Source organism: Papaver somniferum, chromosome 5 (genome assembly GCF_003573695.1).
Source record: "Papaver somniferum cultivar HN1 chromosome 5, ASM357369v1, whole genome shotgun sequence".
NCBI classification, from domain to species: Eukaryota; Viridiplantae; Streptophyta; class Magnoliopsida; order Ranunculales; family Papaveraceae; genus Papaver; species Papaver somniferum.
Window position 1 is genome coordinate 186,030,091 of NC_039362.1, and position 18,054 is coordinate 186,048,144.

Here is an 18,054-nt window from a genome sequence, read left to right on the forward strand (position 1 = left end):
AGGAAGAATTTCCCGTAGGAACATGATGCCCTTGAACCCTATTTTAGTTGTTGAGGTCTTTGATGTGTGGGGTATTGACTTTATGGGTCCGTTTCCTAATTATTTTGGTAACTTATACATCCTTGTCGTTGTAGACTATGTCTCTAAGTGGATTAAGGCGATTGCGTGTAAGCCTAATGACCATAGGTTTGTGATTGAGTTCTTGAAAAATAATATACTTACACATTTTGGTACACCGCGAGATATAATCAGTGATGGAGGGTCGCAATTTTGTAATGGACATTTTAGGCTTTTGATGAAGAAATATGGTATTACATATAAGATAGCTACCCCGTATCATCCACAGACTAGTGGTCAAGTAGAGGTTTCCAATAGGGAGATAAAGCGTATATTAGAGAAAACAGTTAATCCTAATCGGAAAGACTGGTCGTCTAGGCTAACTGATGCCTTATCGGTTTACCGTACTGCGTTTAAGACCCCCATTGGAATGTCGCCTTATCGTCTTGTGTATGGAAAGGCATGTCATTTACATGTTGAGTTAAAACATAGAGCTTATTGGGCTGTTAAGCAGCTAAAATTTTCACTTGACAAGGCAGGAGCCCATAGGAAACTCCAGCTCAATGATTTGGAAGAGATTCGTATAGATGCTTACGATAGTGCGAAGGAGTATAAGAACAAAATGAAACTTGTGCATGATAAGAATATTTTAAGAAAGTCATGTTCTCCAGGTCAAAAAGTTCTTCTGTATGATACCCGCTTGCATCTTTTCCCTGGGAAGTTACGTTCTCGATGGACGGGTCCTTTTATTGTTCGCACTGTCTTTCCTCATGGAGCTGTTGAGATCAAGTCACCAGATGGTAGTAGTTCTTCGAAGGTTAACCTCAGAGATTGAAACCCTTTTTAGAGCCATTTCCTACATGTGATGTTGAGGAGGTCCCTCTGGAGGACCATGTTTACCCTTGATTGACCATCGAGGCGATTGTATGTTGTATATTAGTTTTTGATTTCTCTCTTCACCCAGGTACTATCTTTCCGACTTCTCTCTTTACTGATTCCTCGTGTTACCTTACTTTTTGGTATTGCTCTTTCATTAGAAACATAGAGGACAATGTTAGATTTAAGTTTGGGGTGGGGAAGAAACTTTTTGTTAGCTTTTAGTTGCAATAAATAAACTCCAGAGCCTAGAAATTTATGCTTATTAAGGTTGGCACTAACCAATCTAAGTGGATGGGAACATCTTGGTTGGGGGTATTTGATAGACACATTTTTGTGTCTGAATTGTCCTCAGTGTCTCTATTGCTAGTGCTCCATTTTGTACTTATTATGGTGTTTTTATGTTTGTGTAGGTGTTTTTGGAGAAAAACACTTGTGTGGAAAAAGTTGCTCAAAAAGTGCTATTTGGACCACCAGAGGACACATGTTATTCGGACTCTCAGTTTTGGACAAGGGGCACCTAACTGATAAGGGGCACCCCAGGGAACCAACTGTTAATCGTACCCCATTACTGGTTAAGGGGGGCCCATTTTCTTCCTTGATTTGAAAAGAAAAAATTGGCGGGAAATATGGTTTCAACGGTATATTATCTTTAAGATAAGAATATCTTCTTTCCTTACAAACATGAAGTTTTGAAGAAAAAGGAAGTTATCTTGTATTAAACAAGAAAGATATCCTTAGAAGATTTTATCTTGGATTTTATTCTGCGAATTAAAGAAGACATGGGTTTAGTAAAGAAATATATAGAATAAAGAGAAGGAAAAATTCTGAAGATATTTTTAATTAAAAAGAAGAAGATTTTGGAGTTATGGAAGAATATATTTGAGTGATGTGTATTTCTGTGTATAAATAGAGAGCTAGAGAGCACATTTGGGAGGAGTTTTTGGGAGAGAAAAGAAAATCATTGTTTTATCATTGTTTCTCCCATTTCATCTTTGTAAACACCCTTTGAGCAAAAAAAATGAATTTTGAGCATGTTTCCATGATGATGAACTAATTCTCGCGCAACCAAGGCAATGGATGAAGCTATCTATGCATGAATGATTGGTAACAATTTTATTTTCTCTAATTTATAATTTATAATTCATTCAATCACCGCTTTTGCGGAGTTCTAAATGTTCACATAATTTTCTTAATTACTTGTGATTAAATTTGATATATTATACTTTTTTTAATTGATTGATAGTCTATTCTTAGGGAATACAATTAATATTTGGGAGTGTATTTGATTATGTGTGAATTAAGAAATAAAGGACTTAAAGGATAGTTAGAGTTTTGAAACATATTTGGTATCGTTCATTCATGTGTAATAGTGGAATCTAGTGTCTTGGTTACTTTTAATATCTTGAAATAAATTTTGCAATAAGTTTTCTATTGTTAAGTTTTATAAGTCTAAAATCTTTTGCTTTCACAAGTCTCAACGAACTTATTACCAGAACATCATTGAAAAATATCATCAATTTTTGGCGCCGCCGATGCGGACTTGTCTTTAGGCTAGAGTTTTTAGATTTATTTTTTTTTAGGTTTTTATTTGTTTTTCATTTTTATTTTATTTGTTATTCTTTACGTTTCTGGGGTTTTTGTCTTTTCCTTATAAATTTTGGAATTTGGAGCGAAATTTTTTTTGCCAAAGCTTTTGGTGAATACTTAAAGATTTGGAGTAAAAGAAAAGCGAAAGAAGCGAAAGAAAAGGAGAATAAAAATTAATTAAAAAAAAGGGAGACAATTTTTTATTTTTTTTAGAATTTTTTTTAGATTATCTTTTTCTTTTGGACTTTATTTTCGGACTTTGGGACTTTATTTTTTTAAACCTTACGTAAGGGTAGTTTAAATATAAACTGTTTGCAGAAAAGGACGGCGATTACGGTATCGCCTCGGTCCCTCGGGTTCGTACATGACATAGGAGTCGTGGCTCGAGTGGACTTCAGCGGTTCATCCCCCGTCTGGTACGGGAGGTAAGTATGTCGAAACACTCGCGAATCTCCTTTCAGCGAGTTACTGTATTCCTTCGTTTGCATATATGTTGAGGATTTGAAAACGGCTGCTTTAATTTCCTAGGAATGGGCAAGGACTGGCCATACAAGATAAAGGTTTGGATTTCATCACCGTTCCCTTCTTGCCCGCCTTAGGAAATCGAAACCGAACGCGAACCTAAGCCTAAAATTTGACTAGAACGAGACCTATACGGTAACGAGCTTAATAGGAAAGTCATTCGAAAAATATTGGTTACTCTATTAAGCATGTTTCAAAGTTCATGATGGTTTCTGCGAGTTGAATACGCCGCCTGGTAATGCCGGTAAGGCCTTGGGTATCAAAGATCCATTGAGCTTCCCTCGTCTCGATTCAACTTACTTAAACTCGGATTGATTCCAGAGGGGTTTTCTTAAATTGTAACGAATTCCCTTGCGAAGGATTAAAAGCTGGTCTAGAAAAAATCTAAGTGGAGCCATCATGCTTTTTGTTTGCTAGAAATCTTTAGGTTTGCTTTGGTGGAGTCAGCCTGCTTTGTGTTTGCATAGAACTTCCCTTCCTTTTAGGATTTCTTTCCTTTTCTTTTGTTTTGCTAGTGTATTCCCAAGGTTATTAAAGAGCGGGCTTGGAAAAGAAACACTCTAGGTCGTTTGATTAGTGATAAACCTAGTAGTTCTTCTTGTGAAGGCGGGGAGCTCGAAGACTCTTCTTTTGAGAGCCCCGTTTTTGGAAACTTCAGTTTTGATAATCTGTCTCTTCGTGAGGAAAATACCCCTAGTACTTCAGTTGTGCCAGCAATGGCAACTTCGAAAGATTACATGTTCTCAACTAGGTCCACCCGAGCTTCGTGCATTAAATTGCCAGCCACTATGGATAATTTCGAGATAAAACCTAGTATTCTTCAGATGATACCTATATTCTTAGGAAATATGATGAGAATCCTTATTTTCATATTAGGGACTTTGAGGAAATTTGTGGGACAATTAGAATAAAAGACCCTACTGATGAAGTCTTGAAACTTAAGATGTTTCCCTTTTCGTTGAAAGATAAAGCCAAGACCTGGCTGAACAACCTACCATCTGAATCCATTGAAACATGGCAGGAACTTATTGCTGTTTTCTATATGAAATTATACCCTAAGCATAAAACTGCGTCTGTTAGGCAGAAAATTAGTGCTAGTGTGCAACAAGAGGGAGAGTCTCTTTATACGTATTTAGAGAGATTCAATGATCTCCTATCCCAGTGTCCTGACCATGGATTTAATAAGATGAAACTCGTAGAGATTATTTATGATGGTTTAGAATATTCAACCAAAGCCATGGTTGAGTCTATGTGCGCTGGTGAGTTCACTAGTAAAAGTGTTGATGATGCTTTCACGTTCTTAGGAGCTGTCGCTGAAAAATCCCAACAGTGGGAGGTTTGTGTTGATCCCCCCAAAAGACTCTTGTTCAATAGAAGTAGCACCAATTTGGTAGATACAAGCTCCGGGTCTGATGCTAAGTTTGCTGCTTTGTCTAGAAGGTTAGAAGCTTTGGAATTGAATCACCTTAAACACAGTTTTCTTGTTGAACCTGATGATTGATGAGTGCTAAAAAGTGCATATTTCTATATATTTTTCTTGGCATTTAACTCATCTTTTGTGCATTCATTCTACATTTTATCCCATATTCTGTGTTTTCGTTGTTTTCAAGAATAAATACTTTTCTTAATTAATTTTGCATTTTTAGGTACTAAATAAAGCCTGGTTAACTCACGGAGCAAAAAGAGCAAAGAAACGGCGAAGACTCTCGCTAGGAGGAAGCGAAGAATGATGTTTGCAAGAGCCGGATCAATTAGAAGTGGGCTTGAAGAGGAAGAATTGTTCTTAAAGAAGATATGGGCTTGGCATACCCAAGGCCCAAAACCCTCACCCAAATCCATTTCCTATATCCATACTCGTTTCCCTTTCTAGCCGTCAGATTGGATCATCTCAGCATCCTACGGTCGCAGCATCGCCGTACATCAAAGTCTGAATCTCCTGTCTAACACTACAGCACCTAACTCCATCTGGAGCCGTCAGCTTCGTTGTATCACTTAATCCAACGGTCGCTCAGAGCTTGTTTACATCGTGCCGTTCGATTCAATTAGTAAGTGATTATCCAACGGATCTCCTCGCCGCGCATCAACTTCAGATGATTCCGCTCAACACCTTAGCCATCGAACCCATCGACCTAAACCAAACACACCCTTCTTCCCAAACATCGATTTCTTCTCCTCCACTCCGTCTGCAGAGAAAAATCTGCCATCTCCATCACCACCATCTCTTCCATCACCACCTCGAGCTTCACCATCTCCATTTTCTCGACCAAATCAGAGCCATCACCATCATCCATCTCCCTAGTATTTCCCTTTCTTGTTCTTAGCATCAACCCTAGGTGCTACAGATAAGAAAGAGAAAAGCTAGGGCATCAGTAGACGCACTTGGGAGCAGTTCGAGTTGAGGAGGAGCAGAGGGAACAACAACAGGGCATGGGTCGAGCAGAATTCACACATGGGTGAGAGAATTTGATTTTCCCCAAATCAATTTAGGGTTTTCAAAATTAGGGTTTTTAGAAATTAGGAATTTGATGTAAGCTATAAATAGAAACTGATGTAGGATGTTAAAACTGTTCTTGGGTCATCCGAGATACCCCCTAATTGGGTTAATTTCATGTTTAATTTCAATTTCAATTCCATAATACTATCAGTACATGTTCTTCACTGTTAAATTTTGTTCTTGTGTTCTAAACTTTGTTCTGATGTTATGTTCATGTTCTTGTGTATGTTAATGTTCATGTAATTCCCCTGTTTGACTCACATGTTCTTGTTTTGAGTCTTAATGCTTGACAAACATGAAAACTCCTAACTTCAGCATGTTCTAAATCCACCACTAGGGTGAGAAGACCCTTAAGCCTTGTTGGTTAGCCTTTAGGTTGATTCTTGTAGAACTCAAAATAGTCTAGGCTAGCTAAATTCCTAAAAGCCTCACTGACTTGTGATTAGTGGTGCTGTAAAAAGACCACTAATGCTAGGGGTTAGTGGTAGTTCTAAGGGATTAACCAGACATATTAGTTAGAGACCTAGAAACCTAAATGACCTGTGATTGTTTATGCTTTAATCAGATAGGCAATGCTAGGGGTTAATCTAAGGATTTTAGGTTAGATAACTTGCCACATGAATTTCCCTGGCCAAGAGACTAGCTTGAACTAGACCCTCTTGTCCATTAGGGACAAGGATTTATCCCAGGCTAACTAGCTAGGTGAAAGATAATTATCATCCATCTCCATACACTTCCATTCCCACTGTTTTCATTTTCTTCACTACTTTTCCACTTTGTTTCCCTGTCACTGCCTTTGGCCCTTGGACATTGTCTTTGTTTTGTCACATTGTTACTATATCACTACCTCACTGTAAATATATCACCTTCACTGTCATTGTAGATATGCATCCTGGATTTCTTGTTGCCTTGTACATACCTTTGCTACCTTTGTATATACCATTGCCACTGTCGTTGTACATATGCATTGTAGCCTTGTTTCCCTGCCTTGGACTATCCCTCATTGTCACTGCCTTGCATATAGAATTAGCTTAGCTAGGAAAACTTCATAACACCCCAAGTCCCTGTGGATTCGACCCGTACTTGTGCACTCACTGCAACAACACCGTGCACTTGCGGTATCACTGTAGGCATCCATTTATTCATCTTATTTTACACATCTATATTCGCCTACCAAGTTTTTGGCGCCGCTGCCGGGGACTTGGCATTGTGTGGTTGCTGTTTTTCCTTGCTTTCTTTTGCTGCTATTCACTTGCATATCTTGCATTTAGTATAATCATTTAGTGTAAGCATTTATCTCATCATAACTTGCATTTTCATCTTTGCATAATTTTTCATCTTTGCATCATTTTCCCTTGCTGTTCTTGCTGTTCTTGACAGCTTCTGTTGAGCTTTCCAGGTGCTCCTGTTGCTGTGCTGTTGTGACTCTGTTTTGCTTGGATGAGCCCTTGCTGTTGCTGCTGATTGAGTTGCAGCTGGGCCTGCCACTTGCTGCTACTTTCTTCCTCTTCCCTGTGCTGCTGGCCTGTGCAGCTTGCTTCTGTGCTGAACCTGTAGAGATGCTGCTGCCAAGCCTGCAACATTGCGCCTGTTCAGCTACTGCTTGTGGTGCTGCTGAACTTGTGGTGCTGCTGAGCTGCTTCTCCTGCTGCTACCTCCTGCTGGTCCTGCTGCTGCTGCCAAAGCCCAACTGGGCTGCTGGAGCTGCTGGAGCTGCTGTTGCTGTGATCCAAAGCCCAACTGGGCTTTTGCAACCAAACTGAGCAGCTGGGTTGTGCTTAAGCAAGTAAGCCTAAACCCATTAACAGAACCCAACCTGTGGGCTTCCATTTTTAATTTGTGGTCTTGTAATAATTTTTTCCATTTTTTTGTTGGGCTTGTAATTTAAGTTAACTTTTGGGTTTGTATTTGAGCTTAACTGTGGGATTGTCCCTATCAAAATTTTGGTTTCAAAAACCCAACAAACAACCTAAACAAGTTTAACTGAACCTACCAACTCAGCTGGGCTTCGTTAGTTTCTGGGCTCGCTGAAGTCGTTGGTGGGCCGTGTACCCAAACTCTAGGCCGAAAGTTGGGCTCTATTTCACAACAATTTTTCCAAAACCCAATAGTGGGGGCTTGGCCTTTTATCCCATAAAACCAAAGTTTTCAAAACCCAATAAACCAAAGTGTTTTCTTTTCCCATTAGGTCCAAATTTTCTAAAACCCATTAAAAACCAAATTTCTTTTCAAACCCGACAAAACCAAATGTTACCCATAAAAACCAAATTTTTCCCAAAAATCCAAACCCATTAAAAACCAAATTTTGGGCTTTGTAACATAGTTACTTAACTTTTGAGCCAAATCATGTCTAGATCTTGGTCTACAGTTGGGGAACACAACAAATCCCTTAGAGAACTTGCGTATGGACATACTCCACGTTATGAACCTCCCATAGACCATGATGTCAATAGTTATAGGAATTATTATGGACATTTTCAAAGTCCCGAGCCTCAATACATGAACCCTAATAACTATTCACACATGCATCATTCACCACAACGTGAAAATGAACATTTTGCTAGTGCCTCACTCACACAATCATCACTGATCGATCAATTAGAAGCTCGAATCACAGCTTTAGAAATGCAATCACATGAGGAATCTGTTACATCTAATTTTCTTAGGCAACCTGAAATCTATGCATGTCCCGCATGTGGTAGTTTAGACCACCCTGTTGAGAATTGTCATATTTTGCATATTTTAGGCAATCTAGAGAAAATCCAAGGTATAAAATGCCCATAAATTGTGAGAATGGTAGTCATTGGGACCATAATCAATCCTTTGAGGGTTGCGATCAATATTTTGTAAACCCTAATGACCATGCACACATGTACCATTCACCACAATTTGAACATGAAGCATTTTGTACTCCCATGAATTTAGACTCCACCACAGAAGCTTTCAGACTCAGTAAGCAAAACTTTGATAGATCTACATCACGAATTCAGGCATATTTAGATCAGATTTTGCTTCACCTACAAAAGGAGGAAATTCATGAGGAAATGTATGTTGTCCCTAATGAAGTGTCTAGTCTCATTCATGTAAATGATGTTGAATATGAACCTAATTTAGAGGAACATGAATCGACTAATGACACCACCACTGTTAATGAGGACCAATATGCATGCTACCATGATGATGATTATGATGATTATGATGATATGTTAGAAGAACATGAAAATATTGTGGAACCTGTTGGTTCAATAACATATGGCTTCTCGCCCTCGACCTTCATGAATGTTGTTTTTTCTAATACTCATTGTAATTCATATGATTTTGATATTTACATGGGATTCGTACAATTATTCTGCGAAGATGAGCATGACATAGGAATAGTTGAATCTTCTGTAGACACTAATGCTAATATGCATGAAAATATATTTGATGTGTCTGATTCTCTACCTAGGTCACATTGTGATATTTCTCCTGATTTTCCGATGCATGAGAATAAATTTGTTGATGATGTTGATGACTCTGATTATGATCTTGCCAATTTGTTTGATGATTGTGAGCATGTTGTGACACGTGTAGAAGACTTAGGAGATGTTTATGTGATTAGTAATGATGTGCCTATCGTCCTACATAAGTCACAATCTGATGGCCTTCCACCCAACCTAGATTCGGTTTGTACCCATATTGTCAAACCGACTTTTCTGAGAGTCCCTAATCTAGGTTTGGAACTGTGTGCTTCCCAAGTCCTTTTGGACTATTTTGCATCTAAGTATAATATCTTTGAGGAGCCACAGTTGGAATTAGCATGTTTGCCCGTCCCTATCACAGTTCATTTCGAGCTAGACCTTGTGCATGATGAACCCCCAAAACTGCGAGATTTTGTTTCCAAAATTTTATCCGTTGAAAAATCCAGGTTTGGGGGTAGATCATTTTGTTTCACAGTTTCACTTGCGTTTATTTCCTGTTATATTTGTGTGAAGCTGTTGAAACCTCTACACTTTGTCTTTTGGGTTGATCCTCAACTCTTTAGATTGTTAGTGTATGGTGAATTTTTTGTATATAATCCAATAGATAAAAATTTTAAAAATCCTTTTGTTCCTTTTGTATATATTTTGCTAATCCAATATGATCTCGGATGACATATGTTGGATTCTTGCCTTGAATAACGGAGTTCTAATATTGCTTTCGCCGAAATCGGGTATTCTCTTTCCTTTTTCTCTACTCAACATGATCCTCTTCATATGTTGTATTATAATTTTGTTCATATTTTGAAACATTGAGGACAATGTTTAGTTTAGGTTTGGGGGTGAAAAGTAGATACTTTGATAGTATGCCATAATTGAAAACAAGAACTCCTTCTTTTTGAAAAAAATGAAGAAAAAATCAAAATAAAAAATTAAAAAATTGAAAAAAAACATAAAAATGGAGCTCATTTACCTTGAAATGTTGACTCTTGTGCAAATATGTAATTTTTAGGAGTCTTAGTCTAGATATTTAGGCACCCTGATTCTAGCACAATTCACATAGTGATAAGAAACTTGCACGCGCACGATCTACCAATACATGTATAGCCTCGATCTTCAAGGTGTTCTATCGGAAGTTTTAGTTGCCAATCACTTTAGAATACTGAACGAAACTTGACTAGCTTGTTCTTTGGTTGGTTGGGATAGAAGGTGGAGGTTACATTAAGAAAGACAACCATCGAATTTAACTGGGTGCATCAAAAAGGGCTACCTCTTGCTAAGAGTCATGTAATTTTTTTTGTTTCCTTTTATATATGTATCAAAAGTGTTACCATGTTAAAAAAAAAAAAATCAAGTATTTATTAATTCCATCCTCTCTTGTTCCAAAAATAAAAAGAGAGTAGTCAATGTAAATAAGAGTCGTGTAAAAAGTCATCTTTTGTGTTTTATTGTAATAAGCAAGGAAGGGTGTATGCCATTGATGTACAACGCGAGTAATTGTGAAATACCTCCAACTCATTCACAATTCTCGTAAAGTCCGGACAGCTAGCTAGATTTCGACATTGGTTCTTAGCCTGAGAAACTATCTCTTGGTGATTAGTAGTCATAACATCCGATCTTTCTTTACACATGTGTAGATACACTTTACACTCTTATCACATGTCTTTATTTGTTATCAGTGCTAGGATTGTGCCTTTGATAGCTAGATTGACATCTCCATTTTGCTGTGAGCTTAAACTGACTTGCACATGTCACATTTGATGGAATCTGAGCTTATATTTTGACCTAGAACTTTGTAGGTACGTTCTAAGCAAACCTTCACGAGACTTCAACTCGTCCACTAGGGACACTTAGTGGTTTAAAAGGCTTAGTGCATACGCTAAATGCATTCGAGAGACCAGCGACAGTGGTATAGGTAGGATTTCCTTAGTTTTGTTTTATTTGAGGACAAGTAAAATTCAGGTTTGGGGGTATTTGATGAGTGCTAAAAAGTGCATATTTCTATATATTTTTCTTGGCATTTAACTCTTCTTTTGTGCATTAATTCTACATTTTATCCCATATTCTGTGTTTTCGTTGTTTTCAAGAATAAATACTTTTCTTAATTAATTTTGCATTTTTAGGTACTAAATAAAGCCTGGTTAACTCACGGAGCAAAAAGAGCAAAGAAACGGCAAAGACTCTCGCTAGGAGGAAGCGAAGAATGATGTTTGCAAGAGCCGGATCAATTAGAAGTGGGCTTGAATAGGAAGAATTGTTCTTAAAGAAGATATGGGTTTGGCATACCCAAGGCCCAAAACCCTCACCCAAATCCATTTCCTATATCCATACCCGTTTCCCTTTCTAGCCGTCAGATTGGATCATCTCAGCATCCTACGGTCGCAGCATCGCCGTACATCAAAGTCTGAAGCTCCTGTCTAACACTACAGCACCTAACTCCATCTGGAGCCGTCAGCTTCGTTGTATCACTTAATCCAACGGTCGCTCAGAGCTTGTTTACGTCGTGCCGTTCGATTCAATTAGTAAGTGATTATCCAACGGATCTCCTCGCTGTGCATCAACTTTAGATTATTCCGCTCAACACCTTAGCCATCGAACCCATCGACCTAAACCAAACACACCCTTCTTCCCAAACATCGAGTTCTTCTCCTCCACTCCGTCTGCAGAGAAAACTCTGCCATCTCCATCACCACCATCTCTTCCATCACCACCTCGAGCTTCACCATCTCCATTTTCTCGACCAAATCAGAGCCATCACCATCATCCAGCTCCCTAGTATTTCCCTTTCTTGTTCTTAGCATCAACCCTAGGTGCTACAGATAAGAAAGAGAAAAGCTAGGGCATCAGTAGACGCAATTGGGAGCAGTTCGAGTTGAGGAGGAGCAGAGGGAACAACAACAGGGCATGGGTCGAGCAGAATTCACATATGGGTGAGAGAATTTGATTTTCCCCAAATCAATTTAGGGTTTTCAAAATTAGGGTTTTTAGAAATTAGGAATTTGATGTAAGCTATAAATAGAAACTGATGTAGGATGTTAAAACTGTTCTTGGGTCATCCGAGATACCCCCTAATTGGGTTCATTTCATGTTTAATTTCAATTTCAATTCCATAATACTATCAGTACATGTTCTTCACTGTTAAATTTTGTTCTTGTGTTCTAAACTTTGTTCTGATGTTATGTTCATGTTCTTGTGTACGTTAATGTTCATGTAATTCCCCTGTTTGACTCACATGTTCTTGTTTTGAGTCTTAATGCTTGACAAACATGAAAACTCCTAACTTCAGCATGTTCTAAATCCACCACTAGGGTGAGAAGACCCTTAAGCCTTGTTGGTTAGCCTTTAGGTTGATTCTTGTAGAACTCAAAATAGTCTAGGATAGCTAAATTCCTAAAAGCCTCACTGACTTGTGATTAGTGGTGTTGTAAAAATACCATTAATGCTAGGGGTTAGTGGTAGTTCTAAGGGATTAACCATCCATATTAGTTAGAGATCTAGAAACCTAAATGACCTGTGATTGTTTATGCTTTAATCAGATAGGCAATGCTAGGGGTTAATCTAAGGATTTTAGGTTAGATAACTTGCCACATGAATTGCCCTGGCCAAGAGACTAGCTTGAACTAGACCCTCTTGTCCATTAGGGACAAGGATTTATCCCAGGCTAACTAGCTAGGTGAAAGAGAATTCTCATCCATCTCCATACACTTCCATTCCCACTGTTTTCATTTTCTTCACTACTTTTCCACTTTGTTTCCCTGTCACTGCCTTTGGCCATTGTCTTTGTTTTGTCACATTGTTACTATATCACTACCTCACTATAAATATATCACCTTCACTGTCATTGTAGATATTCATCCTGGATTTCTTGTTGCCTTGTACATACCTTTGCTACCTTTGTATATACCATTGCCACTGTCGTTGTACATATGCATTGTAGCATTGTTTCCCTGCCTTGGCCTATCCCTCATTGTCACTGCCTTGCATATAGAATTATCTTAGTTAGGAAAACTTCATAACACCCCAAGTCCCTGTGGATTCGACCCGTACTTGTGCACTCACTGCAACAACACCGTGCACTTGCGGTATCACTGTAGGCATCCATTTATTCATCTTATTTACACATCTATATTCGCCTACCAATGATAGGTTTAGAGCCTCTAGTTGTGGAGTAGAACCCAAATAAGGATATTTTAACATTTAATATTCCATGAGAAGCTAGCCGGTCGTGTGACCATGTTGGCTTTTGGTTTTTTTTCATGATTTGAGCAATATTTGAGAAAATATGAAGAAATCATGATTTTTGCTCAAACTGAGGAACTTCATGAGATGAGGAAAATAATAATTATGAAAGACTAGGGATTGCAAGGTATGGGACTGGCCACGGCTTGGGCATGGCCGGCCTGCTAGGTTGCCCGGTCCCACATCACCTTTCCATATTTTATATTATTATTTTTCATGAAACCGTGAAACTACGGAGAAACCATGAGTTTTGTTGAAACGGATGAGTTTCATGAGATTAGGGAAATAATAATTATGGAAGACTAGGGATTGCAAGGTGTGGGACCGGCCACGACTTGGGCATGGCCGGCCGGCTAGGTTTCCCGGTCCCACATCACCTTTCCATATTTTATATTATTATTTTTCATGAAACCATGAAAATCGGAGAAACCATGAGTTTTGCTCAAACAAGGAAAGTTGCTAGAATGAAGGAGTTTTCATGAGTTCATGAAAATAACAAAATAAGGAAAAATAATGGAAGAGGTATGGGAACGGCCACGGCTAGGTGGTGGGCCCGGGAAAGCGTATAAAATTGAAGCGAAATGAAAACGGGCCTACAGTAATACCGCAAGTGCACGGTCGTCAGTTGTAGCTCGTGCAAGTACGGGTCGATCCACAAAGACTGGGGGTGTTTGGAGTTTCTAGCTATTTGGGCTCTAAATTGCTATTGGGCTTCTAATTGTGCTTTGGGCTTAGTGGGTTTTTGGATTGACTGGGCTTGGTAACAGTGAACTGGGCCTTTGATTTTGAATTTGGGCTTGGGCTCAGTGTAGTGAACTGAACCCTGGATCTCTAAACTTGATTCTGTACCTTTGCAAGTGCGTTGGGCTTTGAGTTCACAGTGGACTGGACTTAACCTTTTTGGGTTTCTGAGTGATTTGAACTTTTTGGTGTAAACTTGAGCTGAGCCTGTTTGAGCTAACAGTTTGGGCCTTAGCTTGAGCTAGGCTTTTGAGCTTTAAACAGATTACAATGGGCTTTTGTAAAACAAGGTAATGAATGCAGTAACAAGAACAGGAGAAACAAATGAGAAGAAAGAGCAAATAGTGGCAGTGAAGCTGTGATATTTACAAAGCAATGAAGATGGTAGTGAAATAAAGCAAAGAGAAAGAACCAAGGCCTAAGCCAAGGGCAATGGCAGGCAGTGCACTGATTTCAGTGCACAGCAAGATGTGAAGTGCAAAAGCTAAATAAAACAGCAAGGAAAACTCAACTGAGCAATAAGAATAACAGAATTAGAGTTGCAAGTGACTGTAAAAACAGATTGTGGGCTAAGCTAAGGCTTTGAATCCACCCTTGTGTCCTAGCCAAGCAATGTGATCCTAGGTTGAATTGAACATCCTATGCATACATCTAGAATGGGAGGAAAATCAGCTTGCTCATTGATATGCCCCTAGTATTGACTGTCTTTTGACAGCACAGTCAATCACAGGCATACCAGAGCACTAATTTCTTCCCATTGCACAAGCAAAACACTGCACTAAGGCTCTAACCTAGCATTCCACTACCTAACAGTCCACTAAAGCTTCATCTGAGCCTCAGCTAATGAGAACATGAGAGAACAGATGGAACAACACAAAAATTGGAGAGACTGGCTAATCCAGTTCTCCCAAAACATCACATTAACAACAACATCAACAGGATATTAAAACAGGGAAAAGAATTAAACACATGAACAGCATATGCAGAACATCATGAACATTACACAAAACCAAACATAGAACATATGCAGAACATCAAAGTTCTGGACACTGGCTATTCCAGCATAAGCCTTTACATCACACCAGTCCCTTCTATTTATACCCACAGACCCAATTTGGGTTTTCCCCCAAATTACAAAATTAGGGTTCTTCCCAAAAAAATCCCTAAAATCAAACAGAAATTAGGTAAATTGTTTCTACCTAATTTGACAGTACAAATCAGACCCATATCTTCTAATGCTCTCCCTAACAGAAAATTAGGGTTTTTTAATAAATTCCCCCAAATTGACAGTAGACTAGGGTTTTGATTTTCGAACTTACCAAACGTGATAAGACGAGTCCGTCTTCAACCCATGCTTCTTCTCCCTTCTTTGCTCCTTCGCATGCCTTCAATTTCTCTTTCTAGCTCGAGCTATTGTACCAATTTCTTTCCTAGGGTTCTCTGAGAAAGAAAAGAAAAGAAATTGGTAGGATAGATGGCTAGAAGATGGGGGGAGTGATTATAGTGGAGTTGGTGGTGGTGTTTAGGTGGCTATGGAGTAGGTGGTGGCGATGGCAGTGGCAGGGTGATGGTGGTGGAGTTGGCAGGAGCAGAGCTCGACTGCTCGAAGGAGGAAGATGAGAATTTGGGTAAGGTGCGTTTGGCTGAAGGGTATAGGTGTTCGATACTTGGGTGTTAGGCGGGATATCAAGATTCGATGTTGGCGAATCTGAGTCACTGGATGCGAAGCTGGTAGGTGAATCGGATGGCTACCCCTGAAGAGTCTGGTAGCGACCGTCGGATGTCTTGATACAACGAAGTTAACGGCGAAGATCGAGGTTGGGTGATGTAGTGTTTAGCGGAAGTATCGCTATTTGATGCACTATACTGAAACGACCATTGGATTTCGATGTAATCCCATCTAACGGATGAGAGTGGAAGCGGGTATGGATATAGAAAATGGGTTTGGGTAAGGGTTTTGGGCCTTGGGTATGCCAAGCACATATCTTCTTTAAGAACAATTCTTCCTTCTTGAGCCCATTCCTAGCTTTTTGGACGTGCGCTCCATTCTTTGCGGCTTCCTTGCGTAATTTCTTCCGGATTTTCACCACTCTTCAGCTCTTTTCCGCTCCGCAAGTCATCCAGACTTTATTTATTACCTAAAAATGCAAAATTAAGTAAGAAAAATATTTATTCTTGAAAACAATGAAAACACAGAATATGGGATAAAATGTAGAATTAATGCACAAAAGAAGAGTTAAATGCCAAGAAAAATATATAGAAATATGCACTTTTTAGCACTCATCAAATACCCCCAAACCTGAATTTTACTTGTCCTCAAGTAAAACAAAACTAAGGAAATCCTACCTATACCACTGTCGCTGGTCTCTCGAATGCATTTAGCGTATGCACTGAGCCTTTTAAACCACTAAGTGTCCCTAGTGGACGAGTTGAAGTCTCGTGAAGGTTTGCTTAGAACGTACCTACAAAGTTCTAGGTCAAAATATAAGCTCAGATTCCATCAAATGTGACATGTGCAAGTCAGTTTAAGCTCACAGCAAAATGGAGATGTCAATCTAGCTATCAAAGGCACAATCCTAGCACTGATAACAAAAAAAGACATGTGATAAGAGTGTAAAGTGTATCTACACATGTGTAAAGAAAGATCTGAAGTTATGACTACTAATCACCAAGAGATAGTTTCTCAAGCTAAGAACCAAGGTCGAAATCTAGCTAGTTGTCCGGACTTTACGAGAATTGTGAATGAGTTGGAGGTATTTCACAATTACTCGCGTTGTACATCAATGGCATACACCCTCCTTGCTTATTACAATTAAACAACAAAATGACTATTTACATGACTCTTATTTACATTGACTATTCTCTTTTTATTTTTGGAACAAGAGATGATGGAATTGATAAATACTTGATTTTTTTTTTTGTATTTTTCTGATATATATTTTTTTTCATAATATCTACATCTTTTTTTTGAAAAGAAACAACTTTTGATACAAATACAAAAGGAAACAAAAGATTACATGACACTTTTCAAGAGGTAGCCCTTTTTGATGCACCCAGTTAAATTCGATGGTTGTCTTTCTTAATGTAACCTCCACCTTCTATCCCAACCAACCAAAGAACAAGCTAGTCAAGTTTCGTTCAGTATTCTAAAGTGATTGGCAATCGTAACTTCCTATCAAACACCTTGAAGATCGAGGCTATACATGTATTGGTAGATCGTGCGCGTGCAAATTTCTTATCACTATGTGAATTGTGCTAGAATCAGGGTGCCTAAATATCTAGACTAAGACTCCTAATAAAAATACATATTTGCACAAGAGTCAACATTTCAAGGTAAATGAGCTCTATTTTTATGATTTTTCATTTTTTCATTTTTTATTTTCATTTTTCATTTTTTTCAAAAAGAAGGAGTTCTTGTTTTCAATTATGGCATATTATCATGGTATCCATTCCATACCCCCAAACCTAAACTAAACATTGTCCTCAATGTTTCAAAAGATAACAAAATTATAATGCAACATATGAAGAGGAACATGTTGAGTAAAGAAAAAGGAAAGAGAATACTCGATTTCGGCGAAAGCAATATTAGAACTCCGTTATTCAAGGCAAGAATCCAACATATGTCAGCCGAGATCATATTGGATTAGCAAAATATATACAAAAGGAACAAAAGGGTTTTAAGAAATTTTATCTACTAGATTATATACAAAAAATTCACCATACACTAACAATCTAAAGAGTTGAGGATCAACCCAAAAGACAAAGTGTAGAGGTTTCAACAGCTTCACACAATAATAATATGATAGGCATGCAAGTGAAGCTGTGAAACAAAATGAGCTACCCCCAAACCTGGATTTTTCAACGGATAAAATTTTGGAAACAAAATCTCGCAGTTTTGGGGGTTCATCATGTACAAGGTCTAACTCAAAGTGAACTGTGCTAGGGACCGGCAAACATGCTAATTCCAACTGTGGTTCCTCAAATGTATTATACTTAGAAGCAAAATAGTCCAAAAGGACTTGGGAAGCACACAGTTCCAATCCTAGATTAGGAATTTTCAGAAAAATCGGTTTGACA